This window comes from Cicer arietinum, chromosome 2 (assembly GCF_000331145.2).
Source record: "Cicer arietinum cultivar CDC Frontier isolate Library 1 chromosome 2, Cicar.CDCFrontier_v2.0, whole genome shotgun sequence".
In the NCBI taxonomy this organism is placed as follows: domain Eukaryota; kingdom Viridiplantae; phylum Streptophyta; class Magnoliopsida; order Fabales; family Fabaceae; genus Cicer; species Cicer arietinum.
In genome coordinates this window covers 38,207,284-38,219,706 of record NC_021161.2, presented here as the reverse complement: position 1 = coordinate 38,219,706, position 12,423 = coordinate 38,207,284, and the positions used below count along the sequence as shown (strand labels likewise).

The window sequence follows — 12,423 nt, the reverse complement described above, 5'->3', positions numbered from 1 at the left end:
AAAATTCGTCTTTAATTTTATTTGATGTTCTCAAATAAATCTTTGGAATTATGAATATTTTAAAAGAATATCTGACGCGGGCCATAATCTATTATATATGTATTGTATAAAATAGAGTTATCCCAACACATTCGAAAATGGTATGAATATGTCCATTTTCAACCATGTAAATGGCCAAGGTGTCATGAGGGTGTGTAGTTTGTTTGGGGAGCTAAATTATTCTCATTGAAAAATTCCTTTGATATACTTTCATGACTAAATTATTCATTGACTAAACTTTTTAAGGCACATTAATTGATATAATTCTTTTTATACCTGTATTTAACTTGAGATGTATTTTTACAAGAAAGTCACATAGTAGAAATAAACATTTAATGTTGTGGGTATAATTGAAATAACATTACAATTTTATAGCATTAAATAATTTTATTTATTTATTTATTTTTTGTAACTTTTTTTATATTTAAGATATAAGGGAGTAAAACAAACTCAAATTTCAATGGTAAAATTACACTCATGGGCCTTTAATTTAGGTCTAGTCAGATCCAATAATTTTTTTTTTCTTTAAATTTTATTATGTTAGTTACCATTTATGTTTATAAATTGTTTACATTATAGCATCATCACATGTATGTTAGGATTCTTCCATCTCATCCCCTTCCTCATCCTTTTTCTCTCCAAACTCAGAAATCTTAACCTTTATCCTCTTCTTAATTATCTTAGAATTTTCACCCACGTCATCTTCTCTTCTCCATAGTTAATATGCATTCATAAAATTAAATAATAAACAATAATAAATTGAAAATTCATATCTAAAACAAATCAAAATTAAATAAAAAATGGAGATGTGTTGCGGTTTTTTAGGAGGAGTGTATTACGATTTTTTATTTAAGTTATTGTTAAAAGAAAAATAAATAAAAATAAAATTGAATCATATTGATAATTGAAAGAGTTAATTACATCAAAAATTACATAAACTAATATATAGGCATACGGCCTATCATAGGCTTTTTTTTCGGTCTGGTCTGACTTTTTTAAAAGTCTGGCCTAGCCTGAAAGCCTATTTAAAATAATTTTAAAAAAAATATGAAACTAACATCTTTTAAACCCTAAAAAATAATTTTTGGTGTCAAATAATAGTTTTTTTTTCTTTCTGAAACAAACACACTCATTATTACCTCTTAAACAAATATGGAACCACTACTGAGTGATTGATTAATTGAACGATATGGAATGACTACCAAATATGAAATCGCTACCGAATATAGAACAACTACTAAATATGGAAGGCTCACCGAGTGATTGCCTAATTGATAGAATTTAAAATAGGAAATAATATCATTTAATAAATAATAATAAATAATATTAATAAATAATAAAATATATATAGGTCGGTCTGTCAGTCCTAATAGACTTTTTATAAGTCTGAGCCTGACCTATTTAAATAAATAGGCTTTAAAAACAGTCTGAACCTAACATTTTTATTAAATATGTCAGGTCAGGCCAGACCATAAGTAAGTCAGGCTATAGACCCCTGACGGACGGTCTAGCCTATTCTCCCATGAGTGTAATTAACTAACTAACTAACTAACTAACTAACTAACTAACTAACTAACTAACTAACTATCGTATCTAATAAAATGTTTTGGTGCTTTGATTTAAAAGGGAGCCGAGGGTATACATGAATTTGGTCTACAAATATGAAATGCATTTTTTTTACCTTAAATCTCTTGTAGCATAGATTATGCCTTTATTTGGTTTTGAATGAATTATTTTGCTTCTTAAAAAATGAAACTCATAAAAAAGTAATATAAATCTTGAATTTAAACAAAAAGAAAAAAAAAATTATTTCTTATTCTTCATTTGATTTTTAAAATAAGAGATGAGTTTTTGTTTTGTTAATTTATTGTGATAATGTTGTTTTCATTTGGTTGGTTACATGAAATTTTGAATTTAAATTTGTTTGGGTTGACAAAAGTGGCAAAGAAGATGATAAATATTCTAGGTTTTAATTTTTTTATGGAAATTATTAAATAGATAATATTGTAAACAGAATGAAACTTAAAAGATTTAGCTAAAAAAACATTAAGATTCTAATTGAAAAAGAAAAAAACTTAAAACACTGCATTAGATTTGGACATAACTTAAACAACCACGGTGTAATTTTGTCAATTATAAATAATGATTTTGTCCTATTTAAATACAAATTCTAACAAGTATTATGATTTATGGTCCACTATAAACTATTTTTAAAGAATATTTAAAACTTTAATTATTATAGACGTTGTCTCTTAAAATTAAATATTAATGATCATCTTTATTTTTATTATTGAGATAATCATTTAAAAGATATCAATTTAATAAAAATAATGACAAATAAATATGTATCTTGTATTAAATCGACATTAATTAAGTTGTCGTGTAATTTATAAAAATAAGAGAATCATGAACTATTACTTTAAAAAAAATTGATAAATTTTAAGTACTAATTCATAGTAAACCACCATTATTCGCTCTCTATAACAATAAATGTCATTTTAGTAAAAACAATCGTCTCAAAATAATTATCATTCTTAATTTTTAATACAATTTTAATTATTTATTCTTTATACTACTTTTTAATAATTATTATACACATAACTTATAAAATATTATTATATTTTATATTAATAATATTATAAAATTTATTAATAATTAAAATAAATAATTTGATAAAACAATTTTTTTTTCTCTTAATTATTAAATTTTTAATATTTATACAAAATTTTTAAATAATACTTATGGGTAGACTGAAATAGAATAAACAAGTCATGATGATTACTAAAAGTGTCCACGACAAAAACCAAATCCTTAAGGGTAAAGCCATAGGTCCTTTTTATCATTTACGCAAGAACATATTTTCATCTCGAGAAGAGCAATAAATGTTTCATTATAAAAAACAAGAGCCAATGAAAGCTGAGCATCGTTCATGATGCCAATTATGTGCATTGGTTGAATGAAGCAGGAAGATCCATGCACTTGCAACCAGTAATCAGAGGTTCACATGCTATGCTATGCTACTGGACAACCCGACAACCATAGCTAACAGTTCACAATATCTCAGTAGTTTAACTTTATGACATGGGCTCAACCATCACAAAGCACAACATTTTTATTTTAATTAACTTTTACTACTACTACTCTCTTCCTATTCCAAAAACAATTTTTTTTTTGTTTTACAAATATAATTTTTATTAATACAATTCATTTATTTTGAAATATATAAAGTCAAGTTTATGATAAAAAAAATAAAAATTTAAGTTAAGATTTACATATTTAAATATAAAAATTATTTTTGAAATATTTATACATAAAATAAACACATTAATTATACTATTAAATTTTTATAATAAGAGAAAAAAATGCTTATAATACATGGAGATATTAGAAATTTTGAACTAATCACATTAATTTCTTTTAATTCTATTTTTGTTTATATTTAAGATCAAAATAATACAATTTTAATCAATTTATTTTTTTATAGTTTACAGTTTTGATCTTCTAGATTTAGTGATGAAACTTTTTTCTAAAGTTTTAAAAATTAAGGAATTATATTTTTATATTCAAATATAGAGAGATAAAAAAACAAAAATACATTTAAGCTGACAAAACTATAAAAAATAAGTCAAAATCAATTTACACGTTTATTATTATTATTATAACTTTTTGTTTTCAAATATACGCTTGTGTAAAATTTTGATATAAACACTCCTTATGACCCTTTCTGTACAAACAACTTTTGGAATTTCTATAATCCTTAATATAAAATCACTTTCAAAATTCCACAAGCATTATAAGATTTTTTACAAAATTGTCCATTTTTAATCTGCAATTGAAGATAATAAATTCTCTTGATGGGAATACTTGTAAGGATAATTATGAATACTCAAGACACATTTTTTTCATTTGAAAAAATTAACATTACAATTATTTTTTTTAATATCCATAAATATTTTTAAGTGAATTATAATAAGGGCCATAAAAAACATACCAACTAGTATAAAAAGACAGATATTTATATAATTTAAAAAAGTATTTGAACAAAAAATAAATCTTAAAAATTATAATTTTTTTATCTATATACTTATAAATAAAAGAAAGTTCTAAAAAAAAAAAACTTATAATAAGAATTAGAGGGGAGTATATATATATATATATATATATATATTATATTCTAAAAGGTTAGAAGTTACAAACAGGGGACCACAGTTTGGGGTAAAAATGTTATCATTAAAAAGAAATACTAACTCCCAACCAAACATGGGAATTCAACCTTTAGAGTGTCAGTTCTTTGGCTAACCCCAAACTACAATAGAAACATGTGAGTGACATTGACATGTAACAAAAGTTACAAAACACTTCTTCATAAACCGTAAAAGCTGCATTCCATATTAAGTTACTATATAGTTTTTGTTTTCATCGCACAAAGCCACAAGCATATATATATAATATATAATGCAATTCACAATTTCACAAACTAATCCTTCACAACAGGAAAATATAATAGTAATCCCCCACTAACATGTCTTGGGGATTTTATAAATTGTGACAATCATTAAAAAAAACAAAAACAAAAAAACTGAAACGTGAAAACAGAAAACAGATTTAGGAACTCCCCACATAGGCCCTAGAAGCATTTTTTAATTCCATAGAAAGCTAGATGCATAGAGTGTGACGTTTGATTCTGCCTAGTTCTTATTTTAATTCGTACGTTTGGTTCTGGTTGGTATACTTAAATTCATTTTCAGTGGTTAAATGTCAAATTTTGATTCCTAAAATATAAAGATTCTTTTAGTGGTCCCTGCATACATTGAACCACATACTTTCTGATCTCACCATACTAAAATTGCTACATGAATTGGCTTGGAATCTAGGATATTATTTCCAGAAATTTTTCTTTATTAACAAATACTCACATTCTTGCCTCATCTACCGTCTACACATTCATCATAAAATCAAATATCAAGGAGCTGTCCTTAGTAAGTAAGAAATAAGTAATAAAAGCTAGCTTCAATTAAATTCACACCAATACAAAAAAAAAAAAAAACTAATAAGAGAAATGATTTGTTTAATAATTGATTTGTGATTTTTATTCTTCATGTTTTTAGTTTGATAGAGAGTGTCAGAGGCATCTAATTTGTAGTACAGAGGCATCTAATTTGTGTCAGAGGCAACTAATTTGGTTTGTACATTTTTCCCACTAATTTGTAGTACTACTACTGAGAGCATCTGTCAGAGGCATCTTGAGCAAACGAAGATAATCGACAAATTGAAAGGGCAAATTGAACACTGGATAGCATTTTCATCTCCTCCACCACTCTACGAGATCCTCTCTTCTTCTTCTTCCTCTATAAATACCCTTGCCACTCTCTTTTACTCTCACTCACTCACTCATAATCTCTCTCTCTCTCTCTCAATATTCTTCTCCTTCTTCTTCATCTTCACAACACAGTCACACCTTCAACACGATATCATTAAAATTATAACATCACCTTTCCTGCCATCAATTGAGTAACTCTCTGGAAGTACAACTCTCTCTCTCTCTTTGTAAGTTCTCTCTCTATTGATTAGCTTTTAATATTAATTTTGTTTAATTTTTTCCAGTTAATTTGACTTCCAATAATTTATATGCTATTTAATCTTTGTTTTGTCCCGTTAAACTATTTATTAACACTTGACTGACTTACACATAAACTACCAAGAAAAAGAAAATAAGAAACACTCTAGATTTGTAAATTCAAAAGGCACTCTTATTAAAAAAAAAATATTTTCTTTTTATTACTATTCATTAATTAAAAAACACTAGTTTATTATTTATTTAGACTAGAGTTTACTACTATTAACTTTGGTTAATTTTTTTTGAATTATTTCCACTTCATTTAACTTGCAAATGAAATTATACTTTTTAATTAGTTTGGTCATATATAATTGGTTCTGCATTGTTATATATGGTACTAATTTAACTATCACATGTTACTATTGAACTATTAATACTGAGTGAATCTTGATCTGGAGATATATAAAATATGTTTATTTTCATTTGTTAATTTTCAATCATTCACTTCGATATGCAGAGTTTCACACTCAAGTGACAGAGAGTCTTTATTTTATTTAATCATAATTTGACATATAAGATTATATTTACTCATAAAGTTTTATTTTACTTTTCACATTTTCTCTAACATAGTTCTCTCATTTATATATGTTATCTTATTTTCTATATATTTATTATTTTTGTTAGAGTTTCCTTTTTCTTTTCTCTGTTTCTCTCATTTCTCAGTTTAATTATCATATGTTTGTTTCTGATTTGATATAAATAGTTTTGAAAAAATAGGAAATAAAAAAACAGAGCTTAAAAATGAAGTCAGAGGAATAAATTGTAGTTCTATGGTAATGGAAACATAGATATAAAAAAATGTATCTAAACAAATCTGTTTTATGGTGGAGTGTAGGCTATATATATTTGTTAGAAATAGTTGCTAACTTTCAAGTAATAGACAATTTGGCTAATACTCTTCCTCTTCATGAAAACTCTTTTTTGTTTTCTTTTTTGATTAAGAGTGTATTCAAACAAATAATATATAATTTAATATACAAATTTATGCAAAGGAACATGCAAGTCTATATTATTAACATTTTGATAGTTAATAACCCATAATATTAACCAGTTTGTTGTTGTGTCATTAATCAGTAGCTTGAAAATGGCTTCGACTGGTCTTTTGCTTTTCCTCTTTACTTTGACTTCACTTATGTTGAAATGCTACACTTAATATTTTCTATTAAATTATCTTGGTTCATGTGTTTAGTGACTTAATTGTTTTGGCTAGAATAAGTATATTTTTTCTTGTTTTTGATAAATGTGTTCTATCCTATTGTAGACTTACATTGTCTACACTGGACATAATAACATGAATGATGAAACTTCTTCATTGTTCCTTTATCGAAAGATGCTTCGAAAAGTTGCAGAGAGGTTACATTTCATCAATACTTTACTTTTTATTACTTTTGTAAAAAAAATTGAAAAGAAATTCTAAACTATTTACATCTTCAGCAATTCAACACCAAAAACTTCATCATTACAAGCGTAACTTGAACGGATTTGTTGCAAAGCTAACAAAGAAAGAAGCCGACATAATGATTGGTATGTGTAGACAATATTATTATTTTTTATTGAAAATTAACTGTATATTTGTTTATTAAGAAAATTGGTAATGTAAAACTTTCTTTAGGAAAAGCATAAAATCCTTACCACAAAATCTTGGGATTTTATAGGTTTCCCTCAATACTTGAAGACTATTTTGTCTAAATCTGATATCATCATTGAAGTGATTGATACTGAAATCTGGCAAGGATCTTCTAATTTCAATGATAAAAGATTTAGTCCACCACCAAACAAATAGAAGGGAAATTGCATAGCTTTAAATTTCACATACAACAAGTAATATATTATACTTTAATTCATGCTAAAATATTAAATTTACTCTACAATTATACTCATAATAGTTGATAAATATTGTTGCAGTAAATTAATTAGAGCAAGGTATTATTTAATTGATGAAGCCTTGAAAAAAATGGAGTACTAACAATACTTGCGGCAGGAAACAAAGGTCCAAATCATGTATCCTTACAAAATGTTTCACCTTGGTCAATTGCTGTAGCTGCTGAAACAATAAGTAGAAAATTTGTCACAAGAGTCAAATTAGAAAACAACATCACTTATGAGGTATTTACATTTTTCTATAATATTGTAGAGCAAAACATTATTTTATCTTCTTTGACATAAAAATATAAAGTTACACAATATCATTATTTCTTGAATGCAATCTAAACTAATTTGGTTTGTAAATTGATAATATGAAATTAGGAATGTTTAATTGAAAATTATTTTCCTATACATAATAACTACATTCATAATAATGTTTATATTTTTTTGCTTAATGTTAGAGTATCTCACTGAATATCTTTGAACTTAAGGTAGAAGTGTATCCTATTATATATGGTGGAGATGCACCTAATAAGAAAGTAGACTTCAATGGACATCAATCTAGGTATACAACATTTACATTATTGGAGTTAACAAAGATTAAAAAGATTTTTTTTTTTTATAATTTATAGAAGCTAAAATTAAGTAAAATCTAGACAGTGTGTATTTTTCTAACAACATATTACACCCCATTTTAGTACAATCATATGTGCTCCCATTTTGCTCAAACAATTCCTTACATGATAAATTGGGTGAATGGTAAAAATTTTCTCTGTGAAGGCAACATAGGTGATCCCGAGGCCTTAAGAGTTGGTGCTATTAGTGTCTTAACACAAGGTCGCACTTCTACAAATGTTGCCTTCTCTTTTGCTGTGCCCGGATATTTCCTTCAATCGAAGGATGCCGCCAAAATACATAAATATATACGCTCTTCAAGGTATTAAGTGCATATTTCAAATACACTAAAGATAATTTAGAAAATCACACTTCTATTATATTTATTGCATTAATCAATTTTCAGATCTCCAACCGCAACGATATTTAAGACCGAAGAGTTAGAAGATACTTTGGCACCTATGGTTGCCTCTTTTGAGGTCCTAACAATGTTACTTTTGATATCCTAAAGGTATCTTTTCTAAGAATGAAAAATTAAACGCATCTTTCTCGTATTAAAAAATATTGTTAACCTTTTTTTTTTTAATGTTAATGTTGTAGCCTGATTTAATTGCTCCTGGGGTAGACATCATAGCTATTTGGTCTTCAATTTCATCTGTTTCAAAAGTTGACGGTGATAATAGAAAGTTAGAGTTTAATATTATGTCCGTAACATCAATGGCATGTCTACATGTGTCCGGTGCAGCAGGGTACATCAAATCATACCATCCTACATGGTCACCTGCTGCTATTCGTTCAGCTCTAATGACCACCGGTAAAAGATTAATAATATTTGATTGGAATTGTCTATCTCTTTATTTTTGCTTAATTTTTCTTTTTCTTCTTTCACTCTCTCATCTATTGCATTTATTTATTTATTAAATTATCTCCTACACTTTTACCATATTTTTGTTTTGCATTTGACATAAACAATTTTGAAAGAATAGGCAATAAAAAAATAGGCAATTTTACTTGGATGGTAATGTAAAATTACTCGTGACATAGAAATAGAAAGAATTCTGAATTACTTATAAGTGATATATATATATATAGTTATAAATAGAGAAAATGTTTGAATGGTAATATAAAATTAGTATAAAGTATTCAAAATTAATTACAAGTGATATATAATGATCGATGTAAATAATAAATAATATTTTTGAATGATTGTTCTAAGTTATTTCCTACTATCTAACAAATTATTTATATCTTAAAATAGATGTGCTTTGCATATTTACTTATCATAAGAGGATAGTGTAATTAAGATTTATGTCTTATGTGAGGACAATTTACTTAGCATGTTTAAGCTAACATAAACAAACATTGTGTGTTTTATGTGCTACAGCTAAACAAATGAGTCCCGTAAATAATCTTGATGCTGAATTCGCTTATGGAGTAGGTCAAATTGACCCTATTAAGGCAGTCAATCCTGGCTTAATATATGATGTCAGCGAAATTGACTATATAAGATATTTATGCGGACAGAGTTTTAACACAACGATTTTGAAACTTATCACGAGGAATGAGAACAACTGCTCTGAGTCGACGACATCAAGAGATTTAAATTATCCATCATTTGCTTTCAAAGCCCCACGTCCCAAGCATCACCTAAGTGGAAGCTTTTTTAGAACTGTTACAAATGTTGGATTACCAATGTCTACATACAAAGCAATTGTAACAGGCCCTAAAGGAGTCAACATTTCTGTGAAACCCGATATTTTGTCATTCACTTCATTGGGAGAAAAATAGACTTATGTTCTCACTGTAGATGGAGCAATGAAGAAATCTATTGGATCAAGTTCTTTGATTTGGGATGATGGTAAATATCAAGTGAGGAGCCTCATTATTATATTTGATGAATGAGCGGAGAAAGGCAAGAGTGTCAATTTATACGGTAAAAATTACATATATATTGTAATAGTTAGTTTACTATTTTTATATTATTATTGAATAAATTGTATATTACTAGTCTCATTATTATATTTGATGAATGAGCGGAGAAAGGCAAGAGTGTCAATTTATACTGTAAAAATTACATATATATTGTAATAGTTAGTTTACTATTTTTATATTATTATTGAATAAATTGTATATTACTGGCAAAAAATTGTACACTTGTTAAAAACAAAATACGAAATATGTCTTCATCTTGTTCTTCGATTCACGATCAAACTCATGATCTTTTGTTAGACCTCCATCTAATATTGCAAACAAAAACAAAAAGAGCAAAAGTTACATGTACGGCCACATTCAATCCGCACACAACCATTTTTTAATCAAAAGATGAAGAACAAAACCATAATATATAAAATACCCACTGCAATATATTTGACATTTTAGATTTATAAACATTTGTAAAATATTACCTTCTTTTTTGTCTTTCAACTTGGTTGAAGGGGACTTGAATGTGTAAAACTAAAAGAGTCAAGATATAAAATGACAGATGAAATAATGAACATATGTTGTCAAACACAAACCTCATTTGGAGTATGCAATTGAACAAAATGAAAATTCAATCGAAATCAAAACAGTAAAAGGAAACACAAACCTCATTTCCACATCCTCATTATGGGTTGCCTCTATTCTTCACTACTTGTCCTCCATGCTACTTATCACACTCTTTGTCTCTACTATTTTAAGGTCACTTAGTTCATCAATTTGGCATTTCAAATCCAAAACAGTACAAAATGATTATCATTCCCTGTCAAAAAAAATTATTATCATTCAACTTTGTCACATAAAATATTTATTTCAATTTTATTTCTTACATTTAACAAAAATTGCTCTGCCCTCTAGAAAAAAGGAACAATATTTATATTTTACAAATGCAAACATTAAGTAAAATCTATATTAGAAGCTGTACTTTTCTAACAACATATTGAACCCAATTGTAAAACAATAAAAAGAAATTATAATACAATCATCTGTGCTCCAAAATCAGCATTATTGAATAGAAGAAAACTTAGGTCTATAATTTACTAATGGAAATATTTCAAAATTGCAAGTTTAGCTCAACCAATTCCTTGGATGAGAAGGCAGTGAAGGGTAAAATTGTTCTGTGTGAAGCCAACACAAGTGTCCAAACAATGTTACTTACGATATTCTCAAGATTTATTTTCTATGAATGAATAAACTAAGCACATCTTTCTCATGTTAAAAAAATTTGTTAACCTTTTTTATTTGTGTTGATATTGTAGCCTGATTTAAATACAGTATCTCATATTTATGTAAATTGATTATGATAAAAATTAAAATTTCTTTTAATATGAAAAAAAATTATGGCATTTGACAAAATTATTTAAAGAAAAAAAAAATATTATTTTTTTCTTTTTCTTTTGTCTCTGTACAACATTAAACGCAGTATCAACCTATCCAATGCTTGTTTGGCTGTTCAGTGAGGTCACAGTCAACTAGTCAGATATTAAAAAACTAGAAAGTCATCGGTTCAGCTTCAGCAGCAATACGTAGCATGCATATGTCTGATGGATCGAATTCAGTATAGATCGACCTGTTAAGGATCTAAGGAATTTTTTATTTATTTTTACTGGATGATTCAGTTAATTAGGATAATTGATAAATGAATTTAGACGTGTCTTTGTAAAACAATAATTAAGCACATGAAAGTAATTATTAAAGATATGCCACAAAATGAATGGTAAAGTATTGCAACTCATTGATAGTGAAAAACCATGATATAGACCATACATTTTTCATATGATAGCATGTGTAACTAACATTACTAGAGTACTGTCCAAAATTCAACTTGTATAATTGGACGCCAAGCCCAAAGGGTGTATAGATAAATAAGACACGCAATGCTACATCGCTATTAGATATTATTATGTCACGTATATAATTCAAACTCAAGATAACCAAACTTTGAAAATATCGTGACGGTAACACTGGTGACCAAACTTAGTCACATAATTAATTGAGAATGATCATTTTCACAGACCAAGATTGATTGGAACTCCTTTTAAATAGAGGAAGATAGGGATATGGGTGTTGAGAGGTGGGAATGTCGTTATCAAAGGAATGAGGCACCTCTCGTAAAGGAACATGTGCCCTTAGGAGAGAAGAAGGACTCAGATAAAGGGAAGGGTTGGGTTGGAGGGGGACCCCAAGCAGAAAGGGCAGGTTAGTACAGTGGAGTGGTTGGGTAATTAATCACTTCACAGAATTGGCAGGTTAGTACAGTGGAGTGGTTGGGTAATCACTTCACAGAAAGGGCAGGTTAGTACAGTGGA

General features: G+C 27.3%; 1 long non-coding RNA gene and 1 pseudogene across 1 annotated transcript; one reads left to right on the top strand and one right to left on the bottom strand.

The window, feature by feature from the left end:
* The first annotated feature begins 5,057 nt into the window (after positions 1–5,057).
* On the top strand, positions 5,058–10,267 carry LOC101513921 (cucumisin-like; annotated as a pseudogene).
* Positions 10,218–12,203, bottom strand: LOC105851339 (uncharacterized). The gene is made up of 2 exons (XR_003470975.2): positions 11,882–12,203; positions 10,218–10,877 (listed from the first exon to the last, which is right to left on the bottom strand). It is a non-coding gene; the product is annotated as an uncharacterized lncRNA (long non-coding RNA).
* Positions 12,204–12,423: the final 220 nt, after the last annotated feature.